Genomic DNA, 15,665 nt, shown 5'->3' with positions numbered 1-15,665 from the left:
TGAGGTCCCATTTGTCAATTCTTGATCTTACAGCACAAACCATTGCTGTTCTGTTTGGGATTTTTTCCCCTGTGCCCATATCTTCGAGGCTTTTCCCCACATTCTTCTCTATATATTTCAGTGTCTCTTGTTTTATGTGGAGTTCTTTGATCCACTTAGACTTGAGCTTTGTACAAGGAGAAAAGAATGGATCAATTGGCATTCTTCTACATGATAACTGCCAGTTGTGCCAGCACCATTTGTTGAAAATGCTGTCTCTAGCTGCATTTGTAGTGGAAGATGGCCTAGTTGGCCATCATTGGGAAGAGATGACCCTTTAGTCTAGCAAACTTTATGTGCCCCAGTACAGGGGAAAGCCAGGGCCAAGAAGTGGGAGTGAGTGGGTAGGGAAGCAGGGCGGGGGGAGGGTATAAGGGACTTTTGGAATAGCATTTGAAATGCAAATGAAGAAAATATCCAATAAAAAAATTAAAAATAAAGTGAAAAATAAAAAATAAAAGGTACAAATGAGTAAAAAAAAAAAAAAAGCTGTCTTTTTTTTCCACTGGATGGTTTTAGCTCTCTTGTCAAAAATCAAGTGATCATAGGTGTGTGGGTTCATTTCTGGGTCTTCAATTCTATTTCATTGATCTACCTGTCTGTCACTGTACCAGTGCCATGTAGTTTTTATCACAATTGCTCTGTAGTACAGCTTGACATCAGGAGTGGTGATTCCCCCAGAGGTTCTTTTATTGTTGAGAATAGTTTTTGCTATCCTAGGTTTTTTGTTTTCTAGATGAATTTGCAAATTGCCCTTTCTAACTCTGGGAAGAATTGAGTTGAAATTTTGATGAGGATTGCACTGAATCTGTAGGTTGCTTTCAGCAGAATAGTCATTTTTACTATATTAATCCTGCGAATCCATGAGCATGGGAGATTTTTCCATCTTCTGAGATCTTCTTCAATTTCTTTCTTCAGAAACTTGAAATTCTTATCATACAGATCTTTCCTTAGAGTCACACTAAGGTATTGTATATTATTTGTAACTATTGAAGGGTGTTGTTTCCCTAATTTCTTTCTCAGCCTGTTTACCCTTTGTGTAGAGAAATGCCATTGATTTGTTCGAGTTAATTTTATATCCAGCTACTTCACTGAAACTGTTTATCAGGTTTAGTTCTCTGGTGGAATTTTTTAGGGTCACTTATACATACTATCATATCATCTGCAAAAAGTGATATTTTGACTTCTTCCTTTCCAATTTGTATCCCCTTGATCTCCTTTTGTTGTCTAATTGCTCTGGCTAATACTTCAAGTACTATATTGAATAGGTAGGAAGTCTCTAATTTTAGTGGGATTGCTTCAAGTCTCTCTCCATTTAGTTTTATGTTGGCTACTGGTTTGCTGTATATTGCTTTTATTATGTTTAGGTATGGGCCCTGAATTCCTGATCTTTCCAAGACTTTTATCATGAATGGGTGTTGGATTTTGTCAAATTATTTCTCAGCATCTAACAAGACGATCATGTGATTTTTGTCTTTGAGTTTGGTTATATAGTGGATTATGTTGATGGATTTCCATATGTTAAACCATCCCTGCATCCCTGGGATGAAGCCTACTTGGTCATGCTAGACGTGTTCTTGGATTCTGTTTGCAAGAATTTTATTGAGTATTTTTGCATCAATATTCATAAGGGAAATTGGTCTGAATTTCCCTTTCTTTGTTGGATCTTTGTGTGGTTTAGGTATCAGAGTAATTGTGGCTTCATAGAATGAATTGGATAGAGTACTTTCTCTTTCTATTTTGTGTAAGAGTTGGAATTAGGTCTTCTATGAAGGTCTGATAGAACTCTGCACTAAACCCATCTGGTCCTGGGCTGTTTTTCTTTGGGAGATTATAATGACTGCTTCTATTTCTCTAGGGGAAATGGGACTGTTTAGATTGTTAATCTGATCCTGATTTAACTTTTGTACCTGGTATCTGTCTAGGAAGTTGTCCATTTCATCCAAGTTTTCCAGTATTGTTGAGTATAGCCTTATGTAGTAGGATCTGATGATGTTTAGGATTTCCTCAGGTTCTGTTGCTATGTCTCCTGTTTCATTTCTGATTTCGTTAATTAGGATACTGTCCCTGTACACTTTAGTTAGTATGGCTAAGGCTTTATCTATCTCATTGACTTTCTCCAAAACCAGCTCCTGGTTTGGTTGATTCTTTGAATAGTTCTTTTTGTTTCCACTTGGTTGATTTCAGCCCTAAGTCTGATTATTTCCTGCCATCTACTCCTATTGGGTGAATTTGCTTCCTTTCCTTCTAGAGCTTCTAGGTGTGCTGTCAGGCTGCTAGTGTATGCTCTCTCTAGTTTCTTTTTGGAGGCACTCAGGGCTATGAGTTTTCCTCTTAGAAATGCTTTCATTGTGTCCCAGAAGTTTGAATATGTTGTAGCTTCATTTTCATTAAACTCTTAAAAAGTCTTTAATTTCTTTCTTTATTTCTTCCTTGACTGAGGTATCAGTGAGTAGAGTGTTGTTCAGTTTCCACATGAATGTTGGCTTTTTTATTATTTATGCTGTTATTGAAGATCAGCCTTAGTCTGTTGTGTTCTGATAGAATGCATGGGATAATTTCAATATTTTTTATCTGTTGAGGCCTCTTTTGTGACTGCTTATATGGTCAGTTTTGAAGAAGTTACCATGAGGTGGTGAGAAGAAGGTATATCCTTCTGTTCTAGGATAAAGTGTTCTGTAGATATCTGTTAAACCCATTTCTTTCGTAACTTCTGTTAGTGTCCATGTGTCTCTGTTTAGTTTCTGTTTCCAGGATTGGTCCATTGATGAGAGTGGGATGTTGAAGTCTCCCACAGTTATTATGTGAGGTGCAATGTGTGCTTTGAGCTTTACTAAAGTTTCTTTAATGAATGTGGCTGCCCTTGCATTTGGAGCATAGATATTCAGAATTGAAAGTTCATCTTGGTGGATTTTACCTTTGATGAGTATGAAGTGCCCCTCCTTGTCTTTTTTGATAACTTTAGCTTGGAAGTCAATTTCATTCGATATTAGAATGGGTACTCCAGCTTGTTCCTTCTGACCATTTGCTTGGAAAATTGTTTTCCAGCCTTTCACTCTGAGGTAGTGTCTGTCATTATCCCTGAGATGGGTTTCCTTTAAGCAGCAAAATGTTGGGTCCTGTTTTTGTAGCCAGCCTATTAGTCTATGTCTTTTTATTGGGGAGTTGAATCCAATGATGTTAAGAGAAATTAAAGAAAAGTAATTGTTGCTTTCTGTTATTTTTGTTGTTAAAGTTGGGATTCTGTTCTTGTGGCTGTCTTTTAGGTTTGTTGAAGGATTACTTTCTTGCTTTTTCTAGGGTGTAGTTTCTATCCTTGTGTTGGTGTTTTCCCTTTATTATACTTTGAAGGGCTGCATTCGTGGAAAGATATTGTGTGAACTTGGTTTTGTCGTGGAATACTTTGGTTTCTCCATCTGTGGTAATTGAGAGTTTTGCTGGGTATAGTAGCCTGGGTTGGAATTTGTGTTCTCTTAGGGTCTGTATAACATCTGTCCAGGATCTTTTGGCTTCTGCTGAGAAGTCTGGAGTAATTCTAATTGGCCTGTCTTTATATGTTACTTGACCTTTTACCCTTACTGCTTTTAATATTCTATCTTAATATAGTCTATTTGTTGTTCTGACTATTATGTGTCAGGAGAAATTTCTTTTCTGGTCCAGTCTATTGGGAGTTCTATAGGCTTCTTGTATGTTCATGGTCATCTCTTTCTTTAGGTTTGGGAAGTTTTCTTCTATAATTTTGTTGAAGATATTTGCTGGCCCTTTAAGTTTAAAATCTTCATTCTCATCTACTCTTATTATCCGTAGGTTTGGTCTTCTCATTGTGTCCTGGATTTCCTGGATGTTTTGAGTTAGGATCTTTTTGCATTTTACATTTTCTTTGATTTGTGTGTCCATGTTCTCTATGGAATCTTCTGCACCTGAGATTCTCACATCCATTTCTTGCATTCTGTTGCTGTTGCTCGCATGTATAGTTCCTGATTTCTTTCCTAGGATTTCTTTCTCCAGAGTTGTTTCCCTTTTGGTTTTCATTATTGTTTCTACTTCCCTTTTTAGGTCTTAAATGGTTTTGTTCAATTCCATCACCTGTTTGGTTGTGTTTTCCTGTAATTCTTTAGTGGATTTTTGTGTTTCCTCTTTAAGGACTTCTACCTGTTTAGCAGTGTTTTCCTGTAATTCTTTAAGGACTTCTATGTGTTTAGCATTGTTCTCCTGTATTTCTTTAAGTGAGTTATTAATGCCCATCTTAAAATCCTCTACCAGCCTGGTGTGGTGGTGCATGCCTTCAATCCCAGCACTTGGGAGGCAGAGGCAGGCAGATTTCTGAGTTAGAGGCCAGCCTGGTCTACAGAGTGAGTTCCAGGACAGCCAAGGCTACACAGAGAAACCCTGTCTCGAAAAACAAAATAACAAAACAAACAAACAAAAAAATCAACAACAACAAAAAAATAAAATCCTCTACCAGCATTATGAGATATGATTTTACATCTGAATCTTGCTTTTCGGGTGTTTTGGGGTATCCAGGACTGGCTGAGGTGGGAGTGCTGGATTCTGATGATGGTGAATGGTCTTGGTTTCTGTTAGTAAAATTCTTACATTTGCCTTTCACCATCTGGTAATCTCTGGTGTTAGTTGTTTTAGCTGTCTCTGGCTGGAGCTTGTTCCTCCTGTGATTCTGTTAGCCTCTGTCAGCAATTCTGGGAGTCCAGCTCTCTCCTGAGTTTCAGTGGTCAGAGTACTATCTGCAGGCAAGATCTCCTCTTGCAGGTAAGGTGCACAGATGTCTGGAGCTCAGATCTGCTTCCTGGCTGATGATGAAGGTCTGAAACGGGCCTGTCCCAGACGCTGTGTCGCTGTGTCACTTCTGCAGTCCATGTGCTCACCTGTGCAGACTGGTCTCTGTGGGACCCAGGATACAAGATGGCTCTCTCACCTGCTCTAGCAGTTAGAGCCCTCCCTGGTGTCCACCTTTCCTCTGGTGGAGAAGTGTGTGGATGTCTGGAGCCCGAAATGGGGCCTTGTATTTTATCTTAAAGTAAATTAATTTTTAAGTAAATAATTCTTTAACTTTCGTAAAACTACAAGTTTTCTATGAGGTTATATGGAAATGTGGGATGTGCATGTGTGTGTGATCATATTTGAATACAGAATGACTTCAAGTCATGTTTCCATTTTTTACATCATATTCAAGTTTGTTGTGGATGACAGCAATGTAGATGCTATTACAAGACTCTACTCCCTTAGACCACTAAAAAATAGACAAGTAAAAAAAAATACAGGTCAGAACGCATTTCCTTGTTAATAGAAAGGTCTACATAAAGTTTTAAAAATCAGTCACAGGACATAACAGAGAAATGGGCCATCAACAAAGGTAGCTGAAGCCTCCAGCCTTCTAGGCAGTAAGTACAAGGTGTGGCGACTTGTTAAATGAAGTCTCAGCCTCATGGGAGACATGCCATTCCCAAATAACGGTGGAGGTCATGCACTCTATTTTGCCCAGACTCCATCTGGAGTAAGGCCTAATTAGAGAGCCTGTATAATGGGAAGACTGGAAGCTGTGCCTCTGGGGAAAGGTGGAGGAAATTGGCTCTGAATTGAACTGAGGAAGAGACAGCCAGTGGAAATTGGATGGTGATCTTCGGATGTATCCAGGGAAGCCGCATGTGCTACTTCATTCCAGTCTGCTCTAAATCTAGTTTGGCCCTCTTGACCCTCAGGCAGCACAGAACCTTCGTGATTATCCTATAGTCACATCTCAACGGAAAATCTGTTTCAGAGTAAAACTTCTCAAAAACTCAAAGCCAATGAAGGGAAGGAATCACCAGCAAGGAAAACTTGAAGGGCAAGAGCCAATGGCTGCCTTTCTCCTTCAAGTCTGAGCAGCTACATCAGGACCAGCACAAAGCAATGCTACTAGGTGCAGGAGACAATATGGCAAAGACAGGCCTGTGAAAAGGTACCTGTACTTGTGGTGGCCACCCTGGTGTCACTCAGCTAACAAAGGCTCTGTGAGTGAGGAACGTTCTTGTTCAATGTAAAGATAATGAAAATGTGGTAACACTGACAGGTGCAGCTGGCACTTTCATACAGCCTTTAGTCATAATGAACTCTAAATATTCAACTGGCAACAAGCTGGTGATACTTCATGTTCTCATGGATCCACACAGGGCTTTGAGGATTATGCCCTTTTGGACATGTGGATACACTTAGGGTGGCTCCAACATTAAAGATTGGGCCACTCACTACTACAATTCTCAGACTCAGTTGAGACCCACAAGAACAGGTGAGGACAGAGCATCGTGCACAGAACAGCTGAGAGCCCCACTCCCTCCATACCAAGGGTGCCAGTGAACCCCATTGCAGCAGATACTCTAAAGCCTAGGGGCATTTTAAAATACATTCTTTACAAAGGAAGCAAATAAAACATCCCCAGGGGAAACCTCATAGATATGAGCCCCTCAACACTATTAAGGACTTGATCCAGTAACAAAGCCCGGAGAGACTGTTGGAGATCAGTGTCTTCATTATTTACAGTGAATATGTTACCAGAGTCCAGTGGATGCCTAGAGCCATTGGGTGGCCAAATCATGGGTCTCAACACCTCAACATATGCTCACTTTCATCTTTAAATGTAGCTCCAGTCACTTTTGGTTTAAAGAGAACATGTGACAGCTGCTCTCTATCTAGCATACATAAATCTTAATGTCAATACTCTGATGCTGGGGCTGGTATTAAATAAAATAACATTTAGTTTAACGATCTGGCTTTTCTTCTCTATGACAAATACCTGAAACAGCTTATAGTGGGGAAAGACTTAATCTGGCTTACAGTTTCAGAGCCTTTAGTTCATAGTTGGCTGGCTCTATTGTTTGGAGCCTGAGGAGAGGATGCATATTTACCATGAAGCTGTGCGCTTTATAGTGACCAGGGAGCAAACAGAGCCAGGACAAAGCAGGAAGCAAGATGCATCTTTCAAAAGCCTGGACCCAGAGGCTTGCACTCTCTAAGTAAGCCACACCCCTGTAAGTTTTAGCATATAAAAGCTATGTCTTTAACAGTGCAGCCTCAGCAATATTTGAAGTGAACATGAAAACACTCAGACAAAAGAAATCCAGCAGAAGGTTAAAACCACAAATGCTTCAGTAATAGTTAACTTGGAAAATACTTAAGCAATGAATGCAATCCTGTCTTCTGAGACAATGGTTGTTGATGTAGCAGAGGTGGAGGAAGAAACTGAATTTTCTCAATTTACCCAGCTGTATTTCCATTCTTAACCTCCTGTAGTACACTGCCACTCCACACGGGGGTGTCTCATCCATGTGCCCTGCCTTGGAACCTGAGGACTTAGGACTCATTTGGAACAAGTCACTTCACTTATGACAGAAGGATGACAGGAAAGCAGGGAGTTTGGGGGCTTCACTATGGAAAACTGAAAGTATCAGTGCTATTCACCCCACTTCAGAGAAGAGACCATCTTCCTGAAGGTATACAAGCTTATCAGGTGCCTGACCAGCTGTCACAGCTCCAGGTGCCTGGCCAGCTGTCACAGCTCCAGGTGCCTGGCCAGCTGTCACAGCTCCAGGTGCCTGGCCAGCTGTCACAGCTCCAGGTGTATGACCAGCATCATTTTCAAAGCCCCTATGCTATTGCTGATTTAGCCAAAATTTACCAACAAATTTGCCACATTTTAAATGAAACCACCTGGCTGCTTTGGCAATGTGTACTTCTGTGGCCACATATAAGATTATATTTTATCATTAATTTTTGAGGTTAACATGCAATGGAATATGTCTGTAACCTCAGAAGAAAAGAAAATTGCATGTTCTCCCTCATCTACAGATCTAACCTGCAGCATATGCATTACATGTATAGACAGAGGTATGTATGGGTATAGCATTAGAAAGGAGAACAAGAATGGGTAAACATGGGTAATGAGGAAGGACTGGATGCAGGTAAATGGCACATAAGTCATAAACAAGGATGTAAGACTGATCACTTTAACTCTACCATGGATATGGTTTTTTTGGGGGTGGATTTGGGGTATATGTGTGTGTACGAGTGAACACGTGTGTACACATGCAACTGTTGTGTGTGCATGTGTGGGTATGGGTATGTGCATGTGAGTGTGTGGGTGTTGGATAAATGCATAGAAATATAATTGATAATAAAAGTATAAAATATAAAGCAAAGCTCATAGCTTAGAAATGGCTATTCTAACTGTACCACTGAGATGAATGGACCTTAGGTTGGGCAGGTGCTTGCGTGGACAGCTACACTGCTCTCACCATTGTGGTATTTTTATTTCAAGTTCTTTATAGTAAAGTGATTTTCTGAAATTATTTCTTCGTGTCAACTTCTTATATATGTATCATTATACATTGTCTTCACCCACCCAGCGACCCCCAGTGCCCTCCTGTTCCTGTGCAACGCTCCATCAGAATCCTCTCCTTCCCCAAGTTGGTCTCCCTTTCTGTTTTCTTAGTATGAATCCCACCATTCTCTTTCCAACCTCCTCTAAGATATCTTCTTCACCTCATAGTTCTTTTTCCAGTTTTGTTTCTCCATGGGCACAGAAATGCATGCATTCATATAAACACCTATGCACATATCTGGAATGCATCATGGATTCTTTTTTTTTTAAATTAGGTATTTTCCTTGTTTACATTTTCAATGCTATCCCAAAAGTCCGCCATACCCACCCCCCCAATCCCCTACCCACCCACTCCCACTTTTTGGCCCTGGGGTTCCCCTGTACTGGGGCATATAAAGTTTGCAAGTCCAATGGGCCTCTCTTTCCAGTGATGGCCGACTAGGCCATCTTTTGATACATATGCAGCTAGAGTCAAGAGCTCCGGGGTACTGGTTAGTTCATATTGTTGTTCCACCTATAGGGTTTGTATTAGTCAGGGTTCTCTAGAGTCACAGAAATTATGGATAGTCTCTAGATAGTAAAGGAATTTATTGATGACTTACAGTCGGCAGCCCAATTCCCAACAATGGTTCAGTCGCAGCTGTGAATGGAAGTCCAAGGATCTAGCAGTTACTCAGTCTCACGCAGCAAGCAGGTGAAGGAGCAAGAGCTAGACACCCTTCTTCCAATGTCCTTATATTGTCTCCAGCAGAAGGTGTAGCCCAGATTAAAGGTGTGTTCCACCACACCTTTAATCCCAGATGAAAGGTATGTTCCTTAAACTCGGAGATTCAATCTTCTGGAATCCATAGCCACTATGGCTCAAGATCTCCAAACCAAGATCCAGATAAGGATCTCCAAGCCTCAAGATGAGGGTCACTGGTGAGCCTTCCAATTCCAGATTGTAGTTCATTCCAAATATTGTCAAGTTGACAACCAGGAATAGCCACTACATGGTTGCAGTTCCCTTTAGCTCCTTGGGTAATTTCTCTAGCTCCTCCATTGGGGGCCGTGTGACCCATCCAATAGCTGACTGTGATAATCCACTTCTGTGTTTGCTAGGCCCCGGCATAGTATCACAAGAGACAGCTATATCTGGGTCCTTTCAGCAAAATCTTGCTAGTGTATGCAATGGCATCATGGATTCTAATAGTCTCACTGAGAAGGGCCACCTTTGCATCTCTGGATGCCCCAGTTTTAGCATCTGTGCTGCTGACATGAGCATGACCATATGAGTCCCTAATGAAGAGTGGGACTCGAAGGTATGTCATTGTCTTAGCACTCTATACATTTCCTCCAAAGAGATCCACATCTGCCATTTATAATAATCCTCTACCTTTGTTATAACCCTAATTAATTTTTTAAAAAGCAAGAAGTTAGCTCCTTACTTTTTTAAGTGGAAGAAATTGGAAAGGACTTCAAGATTGAAAATGGACTTGAGGGCTGCTGTATCATGGAGAATGTGAGAAGGGCTCCATGAACAAATACAAGAAAACTGCTGCCCAAACTGTGTAACTCTACTCTGTCCATCACCTGCTAGTTTGAGTTCCTGTTTGGGGATTAAAAAAAAAAGTCTAAGAGGTAACAGAGCTGAAGTGGAAACTACAGATTAACATATGAGAAAATGTCAGCAGGCCCAGAACAAAGTTGGAGATCCTTCACCCTGTAGTGTAGTTTTTCATTTATACTAATTGCACATGAAAAATGCATGTGTATACATCCTTGTGTGTGCATGAGTGTGCATATGTGAGTGCTTGTATGTGTGTTTGTGCATGTGTGTATATGTATAAGTGCATGCATGCTTGCGTGAGTACATACATGCTTGTGTGCATGTGTGCGTGTGTGTGTGTGTGTGTGTGTGTGTGTGTGTGTGTGAGAGAGAGAGAGAGAGAGAGAGAGAGAGAGAGAGAGAGAGAGAGAGAGACTCTTTGGTAGTCTAGAACTGGCAGCTCACTTCCTTCTCCTCAGACCTGTATCTCTTGACAGATGAGAGCTGAGCCTGGAGACAGTTTTAACAGCTGCCCAAATGTTCTCTGACAACCTATGTTATTAGAGGAAGGGATCTGCTCTCAACCTGATGTTCTGTCTCCATAAGCCTGCAGCCTGTGTTCTGCAAAGCCCAGCATCACAGCAAATGACCTCATTCCTCCTATGCTAGCACTGAGCTGTGGCCCTCCCTAGCTCCCATCCCTTCTGCCACCCAGGCCTCCTGAGCCACTGAGTGCATGAAGCAAACACTGATCTTTCTCACACCAGTGAGGTTTCCTTGCTTGCTTCTAGTTCTGCACCAACAACTGGTACAGTGGCCAGTAGATCAGAAGTTTATGTGTATTTATTTAACAGATTAGGAAGAGTGAAGACAGAGCTGTCATATAAACCTTTTGCTGAATATTGTACTAGGGAACGAGGTCACCACACTCACTATACTGTCTACACTGGTCATTGGCATTCTCTTCAGCCTGCTGGTCCTGCTATTCTACAGCTCAGAACCTCCCACAGGTACTCAATGTGTGTGAGTGACTCCTCACTGTAGGCAGAACTAAGAGTATGGGGCTGCTTCAGCTCTCTCCTGATAAGCAACAGGAAGCAGGAACTCCCTAGAGACACATAGAGCCTGAGTACCCAGAGGCCACCTCCTCTGGCTAACTATCTGTCACAGAGGAGGGATGTCAGGCTGTGCTTGGGTTTCTACTTGTTTCCTACACACACAGTGAGATTTTTAAGGCAGATATAAAGGATGAGATTCTGTCATTTCCACGAAAACAGATACAACTGGAGATTATCATGTTGAGTAAATTAGGTGAGGCAAAGAGAGAGAACAAATGCTCGCTCTCATTTGTGGAACCGTGTGTGTGTGTGTGTAGATAATAGATAGATAGTTAGATAGATAGATAGATAGATAGATAGATAGATAGATAGATAGATAGATAGTCTGTACCCAAGACATTGCATTACAAGCAATAGCCTCTGAGACAAAGGAAACTAAAAAGAGAGGGATGTCAGGACACTGTGAAATTACCTTATTGACTGTGTGAAAGTATTCTTACAAAATCTAGTACTCTACACCAATTTAAAAAAATAAAAACCAGTCTTCTTGTGGGCTGCTTGGAAGACTTCTTTACCTAAGAGATATTGCGTAAATGCCACATAAACAAAAGCCGTGTTTGGACTAAGGAAATGGCCGGTTGGTAAAGCTCTTGCCGTGTAAGGATGGAGACTTAAGTTTGATCCCCTAGAAGCTCTGTGGAAGCAGAGACAGGAGGAGCCTGGCCAGTCAGTCAAACTGAGTCACTGAGTGCATGTTCAGTGCAAGACTATCTCAAAAATACGATGAAGGGGCTGGAGAAATGGCTCTGAGGTTTAACGTGCTTACCTCTATCATAGAGCATTCTCAGGTCTCAGCATCTAGATCAGATGGCCCATAATTGCCTATAACTCTAGCTCCAGGGGATTCAATTCCTCCTTCTAGCATCTATGGGTAGCCATGTACTCATGCCCTATATACAGACATGCACACATACACATAAATAAAAATAAATCTTTAAAACTTAAGATGATGACTGACTGAGGAAGACACCTGGCATTCCTCTGACCTCAATACGTACATGCACACATATACATATGTGTGCTCACACATGAGCATGTACAGAGAGAGGGTGGCCCAGTAATGAAAATATTATCAGCCTTGTTTCCTGAATCCTTTTGACATTATATTTATACTAGTAATTAACATGTTATGCTATGTAATTCACTGGGGAAATGAGAAAGCAGCTTCCCAACTCCAGCACATTAAATTTAACATTTTCCATCTACTTATCGCAGAGAGAAATGTTACATACAATCTGCATCATATCAAATTAATTGGGTTCTCCAAAGAGGTAAGAGGTCTGCAGGGAGAAGGGAGTATGCAAGTGGATGAACCAGTGCACTGACTCCCTTTGCAGGAGAGAACATTTCCTGTCCTTAGGTGATGTGATGAGCTTTTAAGAGGAAGGAATTTCTATCTCCTTGCCAATTGCTTGACTAGGCAGAGCAAAATTTCTTTCCTACCTAAGCTCACACAGTCACATAATTAAGCCAGGAAAAATGCCTGGGGGATCAGAAACATTGCTGAGTGGGAAATTAAGGCACATAACAACAAAGCCAAGACTTCCCAAGTGGCTGGCTGGCTTCCCTATACTGCTTGCCTCAACCCTGCCTTCTCTCTTAGCCCCTCTTGCCCAAGCTATAGATACTGGCCCTACTTTAATTCTTTGTATTTGCTGAGTTTGAACACATCCTCTGTCCCCTGGTCTGCACAGTGTGAGTCTGGAGTTTCTGAATGATGTCATGACAACATTGTTTGGAGTTACTTGGAATACATATAAGAACACAACCTCCTTCTCTTGTGCCCCAAAGTGTCTGAGTCTCTGGTTCTGTCTCCATCCTTTTCATGCTCATTTCCCAGCCATGAACAGTGGGAAGAATTGTATGCCCATTATTGTGCAGACTCAAACAAGTAAGTAATTGATGAGCTAGGAAGAAATCCTTCTGAGTATAGGGGAACTCTCCATAGAGGATGCCATGGGGAGGGGTCTTTCTATGATCTCCCACATCACTCTCCAGGCCTCCCCATCACATCCACAGTCATGCCCTTGAAAACTCCAGGAGAGCAAAGTTACAGAGGTGAACAACTGACTTTTGTATCTGCAAGCAAGTGGCCCCTCTCTGGGTCTCTGCTGAGTTTCAGATTATAGATAAAGAATCATAGCCACCTCTAGCTCTCACTGCTGTGATTGTAGCACGGTGAGTCCTGGGCATCTGTGACCAGTCTGCTGGAACTGTGGAGTCTGAAATGCACTTGAGGGTAAGGTATCACTGAAGGCACATCTCTGGGAAAGTTAAGCATTGTTACCTAATTAAAGGACTGACTTGCGTCATTAACTTTGCAATGCATCCTGTTTCTCTTGGTTAGCACTCCTCTTCTGTAACTTGAGGTTTCAACAGGCACAGGGCCCTGAGCTTGCTCAGAAGAGCTGTTAAGTTTTGACATGCAAACCCTTCAAGCTGAGACACTGTCACTCACCTGACACTCTGCATAGGATTCAGGCATCTTTTCTCCCAACATGCCCTTCTTCTTTTTTTTTTTTTGCTATCCACTTCATTTTTATTTATTTTTTATTTTTTTATTTTTTCTTTTCCATTTTTTATTAGGTATTTAGCTCATTTACATTTCCAATGCTATACCAAAAGTCCCCCATAGCCACCCACCCCCATTCCCCTACCCACCCACTCCCCCTTTTTGGCCCTGGCGTTCCCCTGTACTGGGGCATATAAAGTTTGCATGTCCAATGGGCCTCTCTTTCCAGTGATGGCCGACTAGGCCATCTTTTGATACATATGCAGCTAGAGTCAAGAGCTCCAGGGTACTGGTTAGTTCATAATGTTGTTCCACCTATAGGGTTGCAGATCCCTTTAGCTCCTTGGGTACTTTCTTTAGCTCCTCCATTGGGAGCCCTGTGATCCATCCATTAGCTGACTGTGAGCATCCACTTCTGTGTTTGCTAGGCCCCGGCATAGTCTCACAAGAGACAGCTACATCTGGGTCCTTTCGATAAAATCTTGCTAGTGTATGCAATGGTGTCAGCGTTTGGATGCTGATTATGGGGTGGATCCCTGGATATGGTAGTCTCTACATGGTCCATCCTTTTATCTCAGCTCCAAACTTTGTCTCTGTAACTCCTTCCAAAGGTGTTTTGTTCCCACTTCTAAGGAGGGGCATAGTGTCCACACTTCAGTCTTCATTTTTCTTGAGTTTCATGTGTTTAGGAAATTGTATCTTATATCTTGGGTATCCTAGGTTTTGGGCTAATATCCACTTATCAGTGAGTACATATTGTGTGAGTTCCTTTGTGAATGTGTTACCTCACTCAGGATGATGCCCTCCAGGTCCATCCATTTGGCTAGGAATTTCATAAATTCATTCTTTTTAATAGCTGAGTAGTACTCCATTGTGTAGATGTACCACATTTTCTGTATCCATTCCTCTGTTGAGGGGCATCTGGGTTCTTTCCAGCTTCTGGCTATTATAAATAAGGCTGCTATGAACATAGTGGAGCATGTGTCCTTCTTACCAGTTGGGGCATCTTCTGGATATATGCCCAGGAGAGGTATTGCTGGATCCTCCGGTAGCACTATGTCCAATTTTCTGAGGAACCACCAGACTGATTTCCAGAGTGGTTGTACAAGCCTGCAATCCCACCAACAATGGAGGAGTGTTCCTCTTTCTCTACATCCTCGCCAGCATCTGCTGTCACATGAATTTTTGATCTTAGCCATTCTGACTGGTGTGAGGTGGAATCTCAGTGTTGTTTTGATTTGCATTTCCCTGATGATTAAGGATGTTGAACATTTTTTCAGGTGCTTCTCTGCCATTCAGTATTCCTCAGGTGAGAATTCTTTGTTCAGTTCTGAGCCCCATTTTTAATGGGGTTATTTGATTTTCTGAAGTCCACCTTCTTGAGTTCCAACATGCCCTTCTTAAGGGCTTCCTGCTAAGAGACAGGATCTAGGGTTTTCTAAGAAAAACAACATAAATAATAAGTAGTTCCCATTTTCAGGACCATACAAAGTATGAAGAAAAATGGGATACTCAACAAGGGCAGGCAAACACCATCAGTAACGAATGCGCAGGCTCACAGGCTTGGAAGGATCAACCACCTAGGCATTCTCGGAAGTACCCAGACCTTCTTGTCAGGAGGTGCAAACCCCTTGTGCCTTTTAAAGGTTTTCTCTTTAGATTACATGCATATGTGTATGTCTGTATGGGGGTGTCTGTGAGTACAGATATCTACAGAAGCCAAAACTAGGTGTCAGAGACCCCTGAGCCAGAGTGACAGGCTGTCACAAAATGCCTATTATGGGTGCTGGAACCAAACTCAACTGCTCTTCTAGAGCAGTTTTAACTCTCAACAATGGAGCCATCCCTTGACCCTACATGTTTTATTTTAAAGGAGGATTTTTCAGTCAATGCTTTTAGCTTTACCTCAGGAAAGGGTTCGTGTCCTACCAAACAATTTTACTTATTTTCTAACTCTGGTGCCAGTAAGACATTGCAGGTACAGTTTCCTCTTCAAGAAGGAATACCTTATTTGTACATAGAATGTAGTCTACAAATAACCTCTGCAAATGTAGTCATCATGATGTAACATACAATGCTTTCCACTCCCTGCACTTC

This window comes from Mus musculus, chromosome 5 (assembly GCF_000001635.26).
Source record: "Mus musculus strain C57BL/6J chromosome 5, GRCm38.p6 C57BL/6J".
Classification (NCBI taxonomy): Eukaryota; Metazoa; Chordata; class Mammalia; order Rodentia; family Muridae; genus Mus; species Mus musculus.
The sequence above is the reverse complement of the archived record's forward strand: the minus strand, read 5'-3'. Positions refer to the sequence as shown.